A 19,783-nucleotide genomic window follows, 5' to 3' on the forward strand; every position below is an offset into this window, starting at 1 on the left:
AATCCCAAAGCTCCTGAGTTTAAATCTACAATCTCTTTCCAGTAGGAAAGGAGCCAGGACCAGGAATTTGTATGTGAGATGCAATCTCAAAGCCACTGAATATATCATTAGAATCCAATTTTCTACTCTCAACTTATTGAAATTATAGATCTTTTCCCAAGCAAAACTAATCATTTGAATAGATGGAGAATTCTTATTATTTTGCACAGAAATCCACTGCTACAAAGTCTTTCTTCAGCTGAGATGAAATTAATCACTTTTCCATCAAAACAGGTTCTGTCTATTGTGCTGGTTGAATTTTGGTTGAATTTAATACCAGCAATTATCATGAAAGGGCAGGATATCTTCCTTAAGCAGGGCTATGATGTGCGTTTTATTGCCCAGCCAAAATCTGTCTTAGTGGTGCAAACGAGAAAAGGAAAAAATTGAATGGTGATTATTCTGTAAACCTAACAGAAGATATAAAGACACAGACAACCCCAATTCTATTATTTCTATATTATTAAGTAAACAAAAACAGAAGACAAGTTAGCAGCCAAGAGAAATCATACAAGTACGATGCCCAACATGGAAGACTCCTGGTCTTGGATAGCCAGGACAATTAATGGTATTAAAGTGAGTTCAGAATGTAAATTGACGTTTGAGCACAAATCTCTCCATAATCTTTTGGAACTTAGCTGGCTTTTGTACAGATAAAATAGAATCATGTAGAGCTTTAAAGCCTGCAATAATTTCTCTTCAAGAGATCTGGTATGACAAGAAAATTAATTTGGACTCATCTTTTTAATAGCTGCTACAGCGCAGCCCGCAACTAAAGGGTATGCAAAAGGTGGACTTGCAATACTATGGTCAACTGACTTTTTTATGGGACTTTGAGATTCTTCCCATAGCCTGCCAGAATGTGCAAGGTGTTCAAATAAAGTTCCCTAAAACAGAAAATAAACAACAAAAAGCCTGTTCTCCTATTCAATATCTATGTATCCTGGACATCAGCATAATTCCATCTTATTTGAGCTATTTGAATTGATTGAAATTTTACTGGAGCACAGGAATAAGGCTTGTTTGTTGCTAATGGGGGATTTTAACAGCAAAATTTCTAATGTTATGTTAACTCAGTTTTCTAATAAGGCACTGGAAGGTACATGGAATGCACCCAGCGGCGGCTCCTCTCTACGTCGGAGGAGCGTCGCCCGACTGACAGCAGCAGCAGCTGCAAAATGTAAAAAATAAAACAATAATAAACAATGTTTACTATCGTTTTATTTTTCAAGAGGGCAGGGTCATGGGGGATGACAGGGACGGAGGGGGAGGTGTGTGCACTCCCCTCTGTGCGCATGTGTGTTTGGCCGAATGTCTCAGGATGGCCAAAGCGACATGCGCACTGAGCTGTCTTCAACCCGAGCTGCGTTGCAGGGCTGGAGACAGCAGAAACAGGCTCCCAGTCTGCCTGAGAGCGCCAAGCCTAGAAAATCAGGCGAATCCTGACACTGCTCTCATGCCTCCAGCAGCATGAGAGCAGCGTTAGGATTGGTCACATGGCTGGCTGGGAGCCTGTGCCTATCTGGAGTGGAGTGTTGGAGACCTGAAAAACGGCAGTGCAGCAATGCAGCAATGCATCAGGGATTTAGGTACATTATTTTTATTTATTTTTGTCCTCCACCCACCAGCCTCTCCCCCACGTCGTGCTGCCCCACCATTTACCCCGCCACCAGCTGCGATTGAATGTACCCGAATCCTTATTTCAAAGTTCACAGAAGGCACACTGAAGAGGCAGATTGCAATTGGAATCTCTGAGTACAATTAATGGGATAATAATACATGAAAGGGTGGACTCTGACATACCAACAGCACCAACAAGGAAAGGTAGCACAGGATTGTTTATCATCAACTATGTAATAGCTACCTTTGAACTATATCATGTATTTGTGGGGGACCATGTCAACTTTCGTTAAGACAGTGACGATGCTATTTTATTTATGGTACTTGATTTATAGGCAAGTTGGTCATTGGAGATGGGAAATGCTAAAGCACAGATCGATCCAATACATGGTAGGTTATTTTGGTACCTGAGGCTGATTGAACAAGTGAACGATCTAATAACGGTCTATAGAATTGTGGGTGGCTCTGCCGCCCACCATTGTTTAGCCACATCTCGTTTGGCCACTAGCAGCCCTAAATTGACAAGTAGAAGTTTGGGCCTAGGGAGTTCTATGTCTGTTGGAATTCCCAACAATATATATTTAGGATCTAATGGGATCTTATTGTCCAGTACCACCTCAAGCTCTCTCAGTATCTGTCTAGTATACCTGTATGGTGGGGCAGTGCCAGAGAGTGTGCAGGAATGTACCCATGGCTGACCCACATCTCAAGCAGTCCGGAGATACAACCCTCCCCATTATATGCAGACGTAACCTGTCAAAATATAACCGGTGGAGCACTTAGAATTGGATTAATCTCAACTGTGTTTTGATAGCCATTTCCCTTGGATGCATCAGGGCAGCCTCCCATTCCGTATTGTCCATTTCTCCCAGATCCCTTTCCCATCTTTCCCGCAGCTTTTGAAGCATATCAGGTATGTTGTTATTGATCATTTTGTCTGTTTTCCCTTCTATCTCCCCCTGTAACAGTCTGCCTTCCAGTGGGGCATATTCTGGGAGATCAGAGAGGACTATCCTCTCCGCCTCCCATGCATGGCGCAATTGCATGTATTTGTACTGTTGTGCGGTATTTTGGTGGTATTCCTTTTGCAGGGGACGAAATGTTTTTAGCTGTCCATTCTCTAGCATGTATCCTATTGTGGAGATGCCTATCTTGTCCCAGGCTGTAAATCCCTCTAGTTTCCCCAGATTCCTAAGGTACGACCGCTCCTATATGGGGGTTGCCAGAGTAAATCTCACCTGCCATCCCATACGCTTCCCAGTGGCTTTCCATTCCCCTATTGCGTGAGTTGTGTTGGAGTCAATAGCTGCTGCACCCCTTTCCCATCATCAAAGTAGTGGAGATATGTTTTGGTATGAAATTGACTCCTCTCTAAAAAGTAGGTGGGGTGGTCCCTTAGTGCGTGGCCCCTATCATTTATTGCCATTAGGGGTGCTGCCCATTGTATCCGGAAGGGATATCCCCCCCATTTTATTGGTTATGTTGGAGTGTTTGAAGCGCAATTCTCGGGTGTCCCCCATCCCATAATAGTTTGTGAAGATCCTCCTCAATTTTGGTAAAAAGTTTCTCCGGGATATGAATGTATGTGTTCTGGAGCATAATAACTTCGGCAGGGCTCCCATCTTGAACATGGCCGCTCAACCCATTAGTGTCAACGGAAGAGTCCTCCACCTCTCCATGTCTTCTAGGGCGGCCCCCAAGGTAGCTTTGACATTATGGGAAAAACGATTCTTGTCTTGAGTTATGTATATACCCAGATATATAAATCCTTCTGTAACTACTTTTAGGTTTGCAGGGAGTTCTAGCTCCACCTCTCCCCTGGAGGTATAAATTGGATTTATTTCAATTTAGCATGCATGCAAAATGAGCACCATATTGTTCAATGATACGAAACAGCTCAGGCAACGTATTATGGGGTTGGCAACATAGAGCAAAATATCATCCGAATATAGTGAAATCTTCTCATCACCCCCTCCCCCTCCTGCACCTGGAAGCCTAATAGTGTTTGGTGCGGATGGATCAGACATGCTAGTGGTTGCAGCATGAGGGCAAATAGTAGCAGTGAGAGGAGACAGCCCTATCTCTTTCCCCTCTCTATGGGAAAGCCCTCTGATGTCACCCCATTGACTCGAATGGATGCCAGTTTGGCAGTGGTACAGTAATGTTATCCACTTGATATGTTGAGGTTCAAATCCAAATTTCTTCAAGACTGTCATCATGAAGGGCCAGTGGATGGCATCAAATGCTTTTTCAGCATCTAGGGACAATAGCATATGGGGTTCAATTCTCTCTCCTATGGCCCCCAGCCAATTATGAAGTCTACATAGGTTTAGTCTGGTGGCTCGCTTGGGCATAAAGTCCGACTGATCGCCATGTATCAGGGGGGTAATAACTCCAATTAATCTTGCTGCAAGAACTGTGGCCAGTATTTTAGTTTCTGTAATAATGAGGGATAACGGACGATAGGAACTACAGGCATCCGCAGGTCTGCCTGCTTTTGGAAGTACCACCACTATGGCCCTAGGCAGGTCTAGTGGAAGGCACCCTTCATTTCCAGCTGCAAACCATCCTGCAAAGGTGGGGGCTCGGGATAGTTGCATTTGTCTTTAGGAATTCTATTTGGATCCCGTTGGGACCAGGTGTCTTACCTGAGTTAATCTTTCCTATTGCATTTCATATTTCTGCTATAGTTATGTCTTCCTCTAGGGAGTCCTGGCCTTCAGAAGCCAGGATGAGGAGAACTATTTCTGACAGGTATTCTTCAATTTGGGATTCCTCCGCAAACGGTCTCCTTTTGTACAACTCCCCATAGTATCATGCAAATTCCCCAGCTATCATTTGTCTTGTGTATGCCCCTTGTTGATCCTGAATGCCATCTACCCATCGTGCTTCCAATTCTCTCTTCCCCAACCATGCCAAAAGTCTGCCGGCTTTATCACCAGTCTCATATAACCGGTGTTGTCTGGCAAATGCCTGAGTTTTACTAGACTGGTGTGCCAGTGCCTGGTATTCATGTTGTAGGACTGGTATTTGTCCTATAGTGTCAGGGTCCGTCGTCACCCAGGGCCTCCCTTCCAGGTCCAGTAGTTGGTGCTCCAAGGATTCTATTTCCCGTACTTCTCTTAATTTATTGTAAGCTATGGCATTTTTACCCCGGTCTCTGAGAACTGTCCTATAGTCCTCCCACACTGTCACTGGCAATGTACAGATTCACAATTCTCCCTAAAGTATAGCTTGGTTTCTGTTCTCATGAGATACTCTCATCTTTGAGTTCCCAAGTTTCCAACCATTCTGCTCGCACCAGGGGTTGGTCCCTATTTTGAGCCCAATAGTAGGGTCTGTCGACGCCAAAGGTCTATGAGTCCCATTGTGTTTGCGAAGCGGGCCAGTGGGGTCTCCCTGTCTGGTGTCTTTGGGGGGCCTGTTTAGTCCAGCTCTGGGTTCATTACGTCATTGAAGTCACCTCCTATAAAATGCCTAGAGGAGGCTGAGTCTAGGAGTATCTCAGCCACTTTATCCAAGGTGTGTTTTTGCAAAGTCGGGGACATAAATGCTTGCCAGAGTCACCTCTTCTCTTCCCCACATCCCTCTGACTGTCACATATGTGCCTGAAGGATCAAACCATAACTTTGTGGGCCTAAACGGGGGGTTCTTCCTTACCAGTATTTCCACTTACCTGGAGTCAGTGGTGTATCCTGCATGCATCAATAGTTTGTATGCCCCTCTAATTAGAAAATTAAATTGGGATCCTCTCAACTGTGTCTTCTGTAGGAGAACTACATCTGGTTTATGTTTTTTGAGGTAAGTGGCTACCAGGCCTCTTTTTATCTTGTTGCCCAACCCGTTCACATTCCAGGACTAGATAGACCAATAACGTTCTTTCTGTGTTTCATGTCCTCCCATCTACCGCTTGTGTATGTACCTAGTCTTCAAGGGCTACATGGTGTGCTTGCTACCTATGTTCATTAGATTGCATTCCTTGTATTGTCGATCTAACAACTTCCCATGTTTAATTTGAACTAACATCCTAATCTCCCCCCTCCCTATCCCTCTTTAATTCTCTGTGAGCACTTCCCTTAATGAACATAACAACAACTGCTCAACAGAAAAAACCAGGAGGCCTATAGCCCCTCCCCCTCAAAACCCACAAATGGATTACTGGACTTTAATTCAGTTCAAATGATTTACTTCAACGTGGTGGCCAGCTCCACTAGTCACTTGTTTGTGTGTATGTCACCACAGTCCAAAACACTCCGCTTCTGCCTGGATTGGGACTGGCCACTCCGATGCCCCATACTTGGTGTCTTTCCCATGGGTTACAGTGTTCCGGACTGGTCAGTAGGTTGATCTGGAATGGGGGACAAAGCAGCGTCACTTGGGTCTTTTTCCAGTAGTGCGATGGCTTGCGCTGGTGGATGGGATTGAACCGTGTCCGACTCTGAGTCATCCCCGGATGTCGTGTGCCCAGATATCTCCTTCACCTTTGTCCCTTTGTGTTTTTTGGAAGCTTCACGTGTCTGTTCTTCAGATTCAGAGGATTAGACAATTTGTCGTTGTGGGTTCTTTGAACCTCCTTTAGGTGTGCCCCGTCCTTTTTGCGGGGATCTATTCCATTCGGTGAGGGGGCTTGGATTAGGCTAATTTGTGGGATGAACTCCAATCTTCCTGTTACTTTCCCCTTCCTCTGGGGACTTTCCTCCATCCATTCCCACACCTCTTCAGGGGTTCGGAGAATATGCGCCTTTTCTTGAAAAATCACTTTCAGCTTTGACAGGAATAAGAGCATATACTGGATCTGAAGGCTGCGCAGCTTGGCTTTGACTGAGTCAGATGTTCTTCGTAGGCACTGCACCTTTCGAGTATAGTCTAGGAAAATATGTATCTTGGTGTTTTCGTGTGTGATCGCCCCCATATTATGGGCCTCTGCTAGTATCGTGTCTCTATCCTCATAATTAAGGAATCTTGCAATGACTGGTCTCGGGGGAGCCCCCAGGGCGGTTTATTACCCAAAGCACAGTGTGCACGGTCGATTATGAAACAGGTAGAGAATTTGACCTGGGGAATGTACACCGGAGCCATGAGTCCAAGAATATTGACATGTTCTGGCCTTCCACTCCTTCTGGAAAGCCCATGAATTGCAGGTTATTTATTTTTGCTCTGTTTTCGGAGTCTTCCTGTCTCCACAATATGTCTTTGTTCATGACGCAGTTGTCTGTCACTTCTTTGCAGAGAGTCTGAACTATGGCTTCCAGCTCAGATATTCTCCTTTTGGCCGATGTTACACTGTCAGCCACATTTCTAAGATCCTGCTGGATGAGGGAGACCTCTGATCTAACCTCGCCCAACTTTCCTTCTAGTATTTTATCAAGGGGTCTGGATGGCTTGAAGGATAAGTACACTATCAGAAACCCACGAGGGAGTAGACTCCAAAGCTTCCTCTGCTGGGGCAGGCACCACCTTGGTATATTTGTCAAGTCGTCCCTGACTAGAGGTCCCAGGCTGTTTGTCTTGTGTCATGATGGGTCCAGGGGAACGTCACTGCCCTATGCTGATATGGTAAGGGTGTCATTCTGTATCCTCATTTCGTGTCTCACAAAGCTATGCTTCCGCCCTCACCCCCAAGGCCCAAGTGATGGGTCTGCAGATGGACCTTCCCGCTGGTGGGAGCCACACCGGGCGTGTCATTACAGGTAAGGATCAGGGCACCCAGCCCTCAAGCCTCTAGTGGTGCTCACAGCAAAGCCTCAGAACCTCCAAATGCGCCCCCTCTTAAGCTTCTCCTCCTGCCATTGCAGGGTGAACTCCTGGTTGAGAGCAAGGTCTGTTCCTGCCCCCGGGGCCTCCAATTTGAACAGCCGGTTCCGCGCACCAGGGATGTTGCACCCATCGTCACACCCACAGTTTTACCCGCCTGCCCTCCTCCATCCATGGCGGCTGCCTTTACACAATCCCCGTGTGCCAGGCTCTGTGGGCTCCAGTTGATGTGTGGCGGGCAATTTATTCATGCTCTCTTTCTTGTGGGAGTTATAATGTGCTGCAGAATGACCAGAGTCTCCGTTACTTGCTATGTTTGGGGTGGGCCCCAGTTATGCCATCCACTCCCTCCACATTCAGCCTGAGAGAGGGAAGCTCCCAGACCGGGCAGCCCTGTGTTTGCTTTTGTCTCCTCAGGCCAGCGATCAGCGTCCGCCCCCACCAGACACCCAGGCTGATGCTGCTAGTTTTTCAACTCTGACAGTGCACTGAGGCTGCTAACCAGACCTTAGAGTATGTGCCCTAACCTTAAACTGCATATGTTTGATTGGCTTATACCCAATTGACATAAGCTAACTTACTTGTAAGTCCCTAGTATATGGTACTCAGGTACCCAGGGCCTGTAAGTTAGATGGTCACCACAGAGACTGCAGCACTGATTGTGCAACCCTAGGTGAGACAAGAGTAAGCATGGCTCCTAGTCTGCCACTGCAGACTGGAAGAGCAGTTTTAAACTGCTAATTCGACTTTGCCATTTAAAGTCGTGGTAAAGGCAAGTCTTCCCTTTTTAATATACATAAGTCACCCATAAGGCAGGCCTAGCGAGCCCTTAGGCAGGGTGCTGTATATTCTAACGTGGAACATGTGCTTTTACATGTTCCAACAGTGAAAACCCAAAATTGCTGTTTTTACAGTGGAAAGGGCTTGTGACTCCAATGGTGAGTGCAGAGTGGCAGGCTGTCACAGCAGCCTTGCTAACTGCTGACTGGGAATACTAAAGTTGATACTGTAAGGAAGGAAACAACTCATTATATTAAGCCTGACTTGATGCCCAAGTCGAAATTGATGTAACTTGTTGCAGTGTGCAACTTTTACAAAGTTACCACTTTGTTGTTCTAAATCCACAGCCCATGGGATTTCTACTTAAAAAGGCATTCTGCACTCCTGTGGAGATGCAAAACATCTCCCAGGAAAGAAGGCAATAGAAGCATGCGTGAGAGAGAGGTGTTACCTCTCCCTGGCAGGAAACCACACAGCTGCTGGCCAAAAAGGTGCACTTCAAAGGTGCAACTGGCTTTGAAGAGTAAATGGGGAACACCTGGGAGAGGGGCTACCCTATTGTTTAGGTTGACAGCCTGGCACTCAGGAAAGAAAGGGGAAACCAGTTGCCAAACCAGTTTTCCAGGTGCATGTAGCCCCATTGGTAGCCACACCACTGGGCTGGACTAGGATTCTCTGAAGGACAAGAGAAGGATTCTGCCATGTTGGAAGTGGGCAGAATGTTCAATGCTGGGGATAGCGAGATGCCACACTATGCAGGAAATAGGTGAACATTGGTCACCAACTGCATCTGAACCTGATGGCATTTTCTGAGCATAAAAATGGCAGCCCTGGAACCCAGAGCTCAGATCTTGACAGACTGGAGAAGAGGACAGAAGAGAGACAGCCCTGCTGCACCACGTAACTAGCAAAGCTAGGTTGCACTGGCGTGAACTGCACATGCTGAACCTGGTGGCTAGCAAAGCAGAAGGGTCTGTGCCTGCTATGCACTGTTCGTGAAGAAGTCATTTCCAGAGCCCAGCCAAAGCAAGAGACTCCACGGTTTAGTTGGCTGACCTCCTTTTTCCAGCACAGGGCCACAACAGCTGAAGAAGCCCACTGGGGTGAGTTGGTAGCCCAAATTCTCAAGCTGCATTTCTCGTCCATGTGCAGCACCAGAGACCAGGAACCAATGCTCAAAGTTGCACCTGACTCTGTTGAACCTGGGACAGTAATCAAAGTGCAGCTTGGTCACCCAGAAGGTGAGTTATTGTCCCAGGAAGGATTCCACTGTGACCATGAAACTGGGAGACTGGTAGCTCAGTGGTGGCTGGACTTCTGCTAGAACCAACAGGACTTTGTGGGATACTGACCTCTGTGGCCTGGCCAGCACTACCAAGCTAGTGGACAGAGGAGTAGTCGCAGGAAGACCCCGTCGACTGCATTGCATCTAGAGCATCTTTGAGCATCCTATATCCCTTGCATCAAGACCACATTCATATGGTCATAAAGCAAAGGGATATTAGTGCCTGAAACCTCCTGATGACTGCTTCTTCTTCCAAGGTTACTGTTTCTGTGGACCTTGCTGGTCCTCCTGGTTGACTCTCTGCCAGAGCTGGTTGCCTAAAGTAACTCTAAGTATCCATATCGATACTTACCCACGTTTTTCTTGCAAACGTTTGTGTCAAATTTGTTGAATTTGCCAATGTTTGTTCAGTTACCTGGAAAAGTGCATATTTACTATACCTTATAATTACTGTATCTCCATAACCCTCTATTTGATCTTTTTCATTGTTGTGTCTAAAAATACATTAACCCCTTCGCTGACAGGCCTTTTCCCCCTCCTGTGCCAGGCCTTTTTTTGCCTATTTGGGGCAGTTCGCGCTTAGGCCCTCATAACTTTTTGTCCACATAAGCTAACCAAGCCAAATTTGGGTCCTTTTTTTCCAACATCCTAGGGATTCTAGAGGTACCCAGACTTTGTGGGTTCCCCTGAAGGAGGCCAAGAAATTGGCCAAAATACAGGGAAAATTTCGTTTTTATCAAAAAAAATTGAAAAAGTGGCTGCAGAAGAAGGCTTGTGTTTTTTCCCCTGAAAATGGCATCAACAAAGGGTTTGCGGTGCTAAACTCAGCAGCTTCCCAGCTTTCAGGAACAGGCAGACTTGAATCAGAAAACCCAATTTTTCAACACAATTTTGGCATTTTACTGGGACATACCCCATTTTTGCAATTTTATGTGCTTTCAGCCTCCTTCCAGTCAGTGACAGAAATGGGCATGAAACCAATGCTGGATCCCAGAAACCTAAACATTTCTGAAAAGTAGACAAAATTCTGAATTCAGCAAGGGGTCATTTGTGTAGATCCTACAAGGGTTTCCTACAGAAAATAACAACTGAAAAAGAAAAATATTGAAATTGAGGTGAAAAAAACATAAATTTTTCTCTACGTTTTACTCTGTAACTTTTCCCTGCAATGTCAGATTATCAAAAGCAATATACCGTTACGTCTGCTGGACTCCTCTGGTTGCGGGGATATATAGGGCTTGTAGGTTCATCAAGAACCCGAGGAACCCAAAGCCAATAAATGAGCTGCACCCTGCAGTGCGTTTTCATTCTATACCGGGTATACAGCAATTCATTTGCTGAAATATAAAGAGTACAAAATTGCTATCAAGAAAACTTTTGTATTTCCAAAAAGGGCACAAGATAAGGGGTTGAGGAGCAGTGGTTATTTGCACATCTCTGAAATCCGGGGTGACCATACTAGCATGTGAATTACAGGGCATTTCTCAAATAGATGTCTTTTTTACACACTCTCCTATATTTGGAAGGAAATAATGCAGAGAAAGACAAGGGGCAATAACACTTGTTTTGCTAATCTATGTTCCCCCAAGTCTCCCGATAAAAATTATACCTCACTTGTGTGGGTAGGCCTAGCGCCCGCGACAGGAAACGCCCCAAAGCGCAACGTGGACACATCCAAATTTTTGGAAGAAAACAGAGGTGTTTTTTGCGAAGTGCCTACCTGTAGATTTTGGCCTCTAGCTCAGCCGGCACCTAGGGAAACCTACCAAACCTGTGCATTTCTGAAAACTAGAGACCTAGGGGAATCCAAGGAGGGGTGACTTACGGGGCTCGGACCAGGTTCTGTTACCCAGAATCCTTGCAAACCTCAAAATTTGGCTAAAAAAACACATGTTCCTCACATTTCTGTGGCAGAAAGTTCTGGAATCTGAGAGGAGCCACAAATTTCCTTCCACCCAGCGTTTCCCCAAGTCTCCCGATAAAAATGATACCTCACTTGTGTGGGTAGGCCTAGCGCCCGCGACAGGAAACGCCCCAAAGCGCAAAGTGGACACATCCAAATTTTTGGAAGAAAACAGAGGTGTTTTTTGCGAAGTGCCTACCTGTAGATTTTGGCCTCTAGCTCAGCCGGCACCTAGGGAAACCTACCAAACCTGTGCATTTCTGAAAACTAGAGACCTAGGGGAATCCAAGGAGGGGTGACTTGCGGGGCTCGGACCAGGTTCTGTTACCCAGAATCCTTTGCAAACCTCAAAATTTGGCTAAAAAAACACATGTTCCTCACATTTCTGTGGCAGAAAGTTCAGGAATCTGAGAGGAGCCACAAATTTCCTTCCACCCAGCGTTCCCCCAAGTCCCTCACTTGTGTGGGTAGGCGTAGCGCCCGCGACAGGAAACGCCCCAAAGCGCAACGTGGACACATCCAAATTTTTGGAAGAAAACAGAGGTGTTTTTTGCGAAGTGCCTACCTGTCGATTTTGGCCTCTAGCTCAGCCGGCACCTAGGGAAACCTACCAAACCTGTGCATTTCTGAAAACTAGAGACCTAGGGGAATCCAAGGAGGGGTGACTTGCGGGGCTCGGACCAGGTTCTGTTACCCAGAATCCTTTGCATACCTCAAAATTTGGCTAAAAAAACACATGTTCCTCACATTTCTGTGGCAGAAAGTTCTGGAATCTGAGAGGAGCCTCAAATTTCCTTCCACCCAGCGTTCCCCCAAGACTCCCGATAAAAATGATACCTCACTTGTGTGGGTAGGCCTAGCGCCCGCGACAGGAAACGCCCCAAAGCGCAACGTGGACACATCCAAATTTTTGGAAGAAAACAGAGGTGTTTTTTGCGAAGTGCCTACCTGTAGATTTTGGCCTCTAGCTCAGCCGGCACCTAGGGAAACCTACCAAACCTGTGCATTTCTGAAAACTAGAGACCTAGGGGAATCCAAGGAGGGGTGATTTGCGGGGCTCGGACCAGGTTCTGTTACCCAGAATCCTTTGCAAACCTCAAAATTTGGCTAAAAAAAACACATGTTACTCACATTTCTGTGGCAGAAAGTTCGGGAATCTGAGAGGAGCCACAAATTTCCTTCCACCCAGCGTTCCCCCAAGTCTCCCGATAAAAATGATACCTCACTTGTGTGGGTAGGCCTAGCGCCCGCGACAGGAAACGCCCCAAAGCGCAACGTGGACACATCCAAATTTTTGGAAGAAAACAGAGGTGTTTTTTGCGAAGTGCCTACCTGTAGATTTTGGCCTCTAGCTCAGCCGGCACCTAGGGAAACCTACCAAACCTGTGCATTTCTGAAAACTAGAGACCTAGGGGAATCCAAGGAGGGGTGACTTGCGGGGCTCGGGCCAGGTTCTGTTACCCAGAATCCTTTGCAAACCTCAAAATTTGGCTAAAAAAACACATGTTCCTCACATTTCTGTGGCAGAAAGTTCGGGAATCTGAGAGGAGCCACAAATTTCCTTCCACCCAGCGTTCCCCCAAGTCTCCCGATAAAAAATGATACCTCACTTGTGTGGGTAGGCCTAGCGCCCGCGACAGGAAACGCCCCAAAGCGCAACGTGGACACATCCAAATTTTTGGAAGAAAACAGGTGTTTTTTGCGAAGTGCCTACCTGTAGATTTTGGCCTCTAGCTCAGCCGGCACCTAGGGAAACCTACCAAACCTGTGCATTTCTGAAAACTAGAGACCTAGGGGAATCCAAGGAGGGGTGACTTGCGGGGCTCGGACCAGGTTCTGTTACCCAGAATCCTTTGCAAACCTCAAAATTTGGCTAAAAAAACACATGTTCCTCACATTTCTGTGGCAGAAAGTTCTGGAATCTGAGAGGAGCCACAAATTTCCTTCCACCCAGCGTTCCCCCAAGTCTCCCGATAAAAATGATACCTCACTTGTGTGGGTAGGCCTAGCGCCCGCGACAGGAAACGCCCCAAAGCGCAATGTGGACACATCCAAATTTTTGGAAGAAAACAGAGGTGTTTTTTGCGAAGTGCCTACCTGTAGATTTTGGCCTCTAGCTCAGCCGGCACCTAGGCAAACCTACCAAACCTGTGCATTTCTGAAAACTAGAGACCTAGGGGAATCCAAGGAGGGGTGATTTGCGGGGCTCGGACCAGGTTCTGTTACCCAGAATCCTTTGCAAACCTCAAAATTTGGCTAAAAAAAACACATGTTCCTCACATTTCTGTGGCAGAAAGTTCGGGAATCTGAGAGGAGCCACAAATTTCCTTCCACCCAGCGTTCCCCCAAGTCTCCCGATAAAAATGATACCTCACTTGTGTGGGTAGGCCTAGCGCCCACGACAGGAAACGCCCCAAAGCGCAACGTGGACACATCCAAATTTTTGGAAGAAAACAGAGGTGTTTTTTGCGAAGTGCCTACCTGTAGATTTTGGCCTCTAGCTCAGCCGGCACCTAGGGAAACCTACCAAACCTGTGTATTTCTGAAAACTAGAGACCTAGGGGAATCCAAGGAGGGGTGACTTGCGAGGCTCGGGCCAGGTTCTGTTACCCAGAATCCTTTGCAAACCTCAAAATTTGGCTAAAAAAACACATGTTCCTCACATTTCTGTGGCAGAAAGTTCGGGAATCTGAGAGGAGCCACAAATTTCCTTCCACCCAGCGTTCCCCCAAGTCTCCCGATAAAAAATGATACCTCACTTGTGTGGGTAGGCCTAGCGCCCGCGACAGGAAACGCCCCAAAGCGCAACGTGGACACATCCAAATTTTTGGAAGAAAACAGAGGTGTTTTTTGCGAAGTGCCTACCTGTAGATTTTGGCCTCTAGCTCAGCCGGCACCTAGGGAAACCTACCAAACCTGTGCATTTCTGAAAACTAGAGACCTAGGGGAATCCAAGGAGGGGTGACTTGCGGGGCTCGGACCAGGTTCTGTTACCCAGAATCCTTTGCAAACCTCAAAATTTGGCTAAAAAAACACATGTTCCTCACATTTCTGTGGCAGAAAGTTCAGGAATCTGAGAGGAGCCACAAATTTCCTTCCACCCAGCGTTCCCCCAAGTCCCTCACTTGTGTGGGTAGGCGTAGCGCCCGCGACAGGAAACGCCCCAAAGCGCAACGTGGACACATCCAAATTTTTGGAAGAAAACAGAGGTGTTTTTTGCGAAGTGCCTACCTGTCGATTTTGGCCTCTAGCTCAGCCGGCACCTAGGGAAACCTACCAAACCTGTGCATTTCTGAAAACTAGAGACCTAGGGGAATCCAAGGAGGGGTGACTTGCGGGGCTCGGACCAGGTTCTGTTACCCAGAATCCTTTGCATACCTCAAAATTTGGCTAAAAAAACACATGTTCCTCACATTTCTGTGGCAGAAAGTTCTGGAATCTGAGAGGAGCCACAAATTTCCTTCCACCCAGCGTTCCCCCAAGTCTCCCGATAAAAATGATACCTCACTTGTGTGGGTAGGCCTAGCGCCCGCGACAGGAAATGCCCCAAAGCGCAACGTGGACACATCCAAATTTTTGGAAGAAAACAGAGGTGTTTTTTGCGAAGTGCCTACCTGTAGATTTTGGCCTCTAGCTCAGCCGGCACCTAGGGAAACCAACCAAACCTGTGCATTTCTGAAAACTAGAGACCTAGGGGAATCCAAGGAGGGGTGACTTGCGGGGCTCGGACCAGGTTCTGTTACCCAGAATCCTTTGCAAACCTCAACATTTGGCTAAAAAAACACATGTTCCTCACATTTCTGTGGCAGAAAGTTCTGGAATCTGAGAGGAGCCACAAATTTCCTTCCACCCAGCGTTCCCCCAAGTCTCCCGATAAAAATGATACCTCACTTGTGTGGGTAGGCCTAGCGCCCGCTACAGGAAACGCCCCAAAGCGCAAGGTGGACACATCCAAATTTTTGGAAGAAAACAGAGGTGTTTTTTGCGAAGTGCCTACCTGTAGATTTTGGCCTCTAGCTCAGCCGGCACCTAGGGAAACCTACCAAACCTGTGCATTTCTGAAAACTAGAGACCTAGGGGAATCCAAGGAGGGGTGACTTGCGGGGCTCGGACCAGGTTCTGTTACCCAGAATCCTTTGCAAGCCTCAAAATTTGGCTAAAAAAACACATGTTCCTCACATTTCTGTGGCAGAAAGTTCGGGAATATGAGAGGAGCCACAAATTTCCTTCCACCCAGCGTTCCCCCAAGTCTCCCGATAAAAATGATACCTCACTTGTGTGGGTAGGCCTAGCGTCCGCGACAGGAAACGCCCCAAAGCGCAACGTGGACACATCCAAATGTTTGGAAGAAAACAGAGGTGTTTTTTGCGAAGTGCCTACCTGTAGATTTTGGCCTCTAGCTCAGCCGGCACCTAGGGAAACCTACCAAACCTGTGCATTTCTGAAAACTAGAGACCTAGGGGAATCCAAGGAGGGGTGACTTGCGGAGCTCAGACCAGGTTCTGTTACCCAGAATCCTTGCAAACCTCAAAATTTGGCTAAAAAAACACATGTTCCTCACATTTCTGTGGCAGAAAGTTCTGGAATCTGAGAGGAGCCACAAATTTCCTTCCACCCAGCGTTCCCCCAAGTCTCCCGATAAAAATGATACCTCACTTGTGTGGGTAGGCCTAGCGCCCGCGACAGGAAACGCCCCAAAGCGCAAAGTGGACACATCCAAATTTTTGGAAGAAAACAGAGGTGTTTTTTGCGAAGTGCCTACCTGTAGATTTTGGCCTCTAGCTCAGCCGGCACCTAGGGAAACCTACCAAACCTGTGCATTTCTGAAAACTAGAGACCTAGGGGAATCCAAGGAGGGGTGACTTGCGGGGCTCGGACCAGGTTCTGTTACCCAGAATCCTTTGCAAACCTCAAAATTTGGCTAAAAAAACACATGTTCCTCACATTTCTGTGGCAGAAAGTTCGGGAATCTGAGAGGAGCCACAAATTTCCATCCACCCAGCGTTCCCCCAAGTCTCCCGATAAAAATGATACCTCACTTGTGTGGGTAGGCCTAGCGCCCGCGACAGGAAACGCCCCAAAGCGCAACGTGGACACATCCAAATTTTTGGAAGAAAACAGAGGTGTTTTTTGGGAAGTGCCTAACTGTAGATTTTGGCCTCTAGCTCAGCCGGCACTTAGGGAAACCTACCAAACCTGTGCATTTCTGAAAACTAGAGACCTAGGGGAATCCAAGGAGGGGTGACTTGCGAGGCTCGGGCCAGGTTCTGTTACCCAGAATCCTTTGCAAACCTCAAAATTTGGCTAAAAAAACACATGTTCCTCACATTTCTGTGGCAGAAAGTTCGGGAATCTGAGAGGAGCCACAAATTTCCTTCCACCCAGCGTTCCCCCAAGTCTCCCGATAAAAAATGATACCTCACTTGTGTGGGTAGGCCTAGCGCCCGCGACAGGAAACGCCCCAAAGCGCAACGTGGACACATCCAAATTTTTGGAAGAAAACAGAGGTGTTTTTTGCGAAGTGCCTACCTGTAGATTTTGGCCTCTAGCTCAGCCGGCACCTAGGGAAACCTACCAAACCTGTGCATTTCTGAAAACTAGAGACCTAGGGGAATCCAAGGAGGGGTGACTTGCGGGGCTCGGACCAGGTTCTGTTACCCAGAATCCTTTGCAAACCTCAAAATTTGGCTAAAAAAACACATGTTCCTCACATTTCTGTGGCAGAAAGTTCGGGAATCTGAGAGGAGCCACAAATTTCCTTCCACCCAGCGTTTCCCCAAGTCTCCCGATAAAAATGATACCTCACTTGTGTGGGTAGGCCTAGCGCCCGCGACAGGAAACGCCCCAAAGCGCAACGTGGACACATCCAAATATTTGCAAGAAAACAGAGGTGTTTTTTGCGAAGTGCCTACCTGTAGATTTTGGCCTCTAGCTCAGCCGGCACCTAGGGAAACCTACCAAACCTGTGCATTTCTGAAAACTAGAGACCTAGGGGAATCCAAGGAGGGGTGACTTGCGGGGCTCGGACCAGGTTCTGTTACCCAGAATCCTTTGCAAACCTCAAAATTTGGCTAAAAAAACACATGTTCCTCACATTTCTGTGGCAGAAAGTTCGGGAATCTGAGAGGAGCCACAAATTTCCATCCACCCAGCGTTCCCCCAAGTCTCCCGATAAAAATGATACCTCACTTGTGTGGGTAGGCCTAGCGCCCGCGACAGGAAACGCCCCAAAGCGCAACGTGGACACATCCAAATTTTTGGAAGAAAACAGAGGTGTTTTTTGGGAAGTGCCTAACTGTAGATTTTGGCCTCTAGCTCAGCCGGCACCTAGGGAAACCTACCAAACCTGTGCATTTCTGAAAACTAGAGACCTAGGGGAATCCAAGGAGGGGTGACTTGCGAGGCTCGGGCCAGGTTCTGTTACCCAGAATCCTTTGCAAACCTCAAAATTTGGCTAAAAAAACACATGTTCCTCACATTTCTGTGGCAGAAAGTTCGGGAATCTGAGAGGAGCCACAAATTTCCTTCCACCCAGCGTTCCCCCAAGTCTCCCGATAAAAAATGATACCTCACTTGTGTGGGTAGGCCTAGCGCCTGCGACAGGAAACGCCCCAAAGCGCAACGTGGACACATCCAAATTTTTGGAAGAAAACAGAGGTGTTTTTTGCGAAGTGCCTACCTGTAGATTTTGGCCTCTAGCTCAGCCGGCACCTAGGGAAACCTACCAAACCTGTGCATTTCTGAAAACTAGAGACCTAGGGGAATCCAAGGAGGGGTGACTTGCGGGGCTCGGACCAGGTTCTGTTACCCAGAATCCTTTGCAAACCTCAAAATTTGGCTAAAAAAACACATGTTCCTCACATTTCTGTGGTAGAAAGTTCTGGAATCTGAGAGGAGCCACAAATTTCCTTCCACCCAGCGTTCCCCCAAGTCTCCCGATAAAAATGATACCTCACTTGTGTGGGTAGGCCTAGCGCCCGCGACAGGAAACGCCCCAAAGCGCAAAGTGGACACATCCAAATTTTTGGAAGAAAACAGAGGTGTTTTTTGCGAAGTGCCTACCTGTAGATTTTGGCCTCTAGCTCAGCCGGCACCTAGGGAAACCTACCAAACCTGTGCATTTCTGAAAACTAGAGACCTAGGGGAATCCAAGGAGGGGTGACTTGCGGGGCTCGGACCAGGTTCTGTTACCCAGAATCCTTTGCAAACCTCAAAATTTGGCTAAAAAAACACATGTTCCTCACATTTCTGTGGCAGAAAGTTCGGGAATCTGAGAGGAGCCACAAATTTCCATCCACCCAGCGTTCCCCCAAGTCTCCCGATAAAAATGATACCTCACTTGTGTGGGTAGGCCTAGCGCCCGCGACAGGAAACGCCCCAAAGCGCAACGTGGACACATCCAAATTTTTGGAAGAAAACAGAGGTGTTTTTTGGGAAGTGCCTAACTGTAGATTTTGGCCTCTAGCTCAGCCGGCACCTAGGGAAACCTACCAAACCTGTGCATTTCTGAAAACTAGAGACCTAGGGGAATCCAAGGAGGGGTGACTTGCGAGGCTCGGGCCAGGTTCTGTTACCCAGAATCCTTTGCAAACCTCAAAATTTGGCTAAAAAAACACATGTTCCTCACATTTCTGTGGCAGAAAGTTCGGGAATCTGAGAGGAGCCACAAATTTCCTTCCACCCAGCGTTCCCCCAAGTCTCCCGATAAAAAATGATACCTCACTTGTGTGGGTAGGCCTAGCGCCCGCGACAGGAAACGCCCCAAAGCGCAACGTGGACACATCCAAATTTTTGGAAGAAAACAGAGGTGTTTTTTGCGAAGTGCCTACCTGTAGATTTTGGCCTCTAGCTCAGCCGGCACCTAGGGAAACCAACCAAACCTGTGCATTTCTGAAAACTAGAGACCTAGGGGAATCCAAGGAGGGGTGACTTGCGGGGCTCGGACCAGGTTCTGTTACCCAGAATCCTTTGCAAACCTCAAAATTTGGCTAAAAAAACACATGTTCCTCACATTTCTGTGGCAGAAAGTTCTGGAATCTGAGAGGAGCCACAAATTTCCTTCCACCCAGCGTTCCCCCAAGTCTCCCGATAAAAATGATACCTCACTTGTGTGGGTAGGCCTAGCGCCCGCTACAGGAAACGCCCCAAAGCGCAAGGTGGACACATCCAAATTTTTGGAAGAAAACAGAGGTGTTTTTTGGGAAGTGCCTAACTGTAGATTTTGGCCTCTAGCTCAGCCGGCACCTTGGGAAACCTACCAAACCTGTGCATTTCTGAAAACTAGAGACCTAGGGGAATCCATGGAGGGGTGACTTGCGGGGCTCGGACCAGGTTCTGTTACCCAGAATCCTTTGCAAGCCTCAAAATTTGGCTAAAAAAACACATGTTCCTCACATTTCTGT

This window comes from Pleurodeles waltl, chromosome 5, assembly GCF_031143425.1.
Source record: "Pleurodeles waltl isolate 20211129_DDA chromosome 5, aPleWal1.hap1.20221129, whole genome shotgun sequence".
In the NCBI taxonomy this organism is placed as follows: domain Eukaryota; kingdom Metazoa; phylum Chordata; class Amphibia; order Caudata; family Salamandridae; genus Pleurodeles; species Pleurodeles waltl.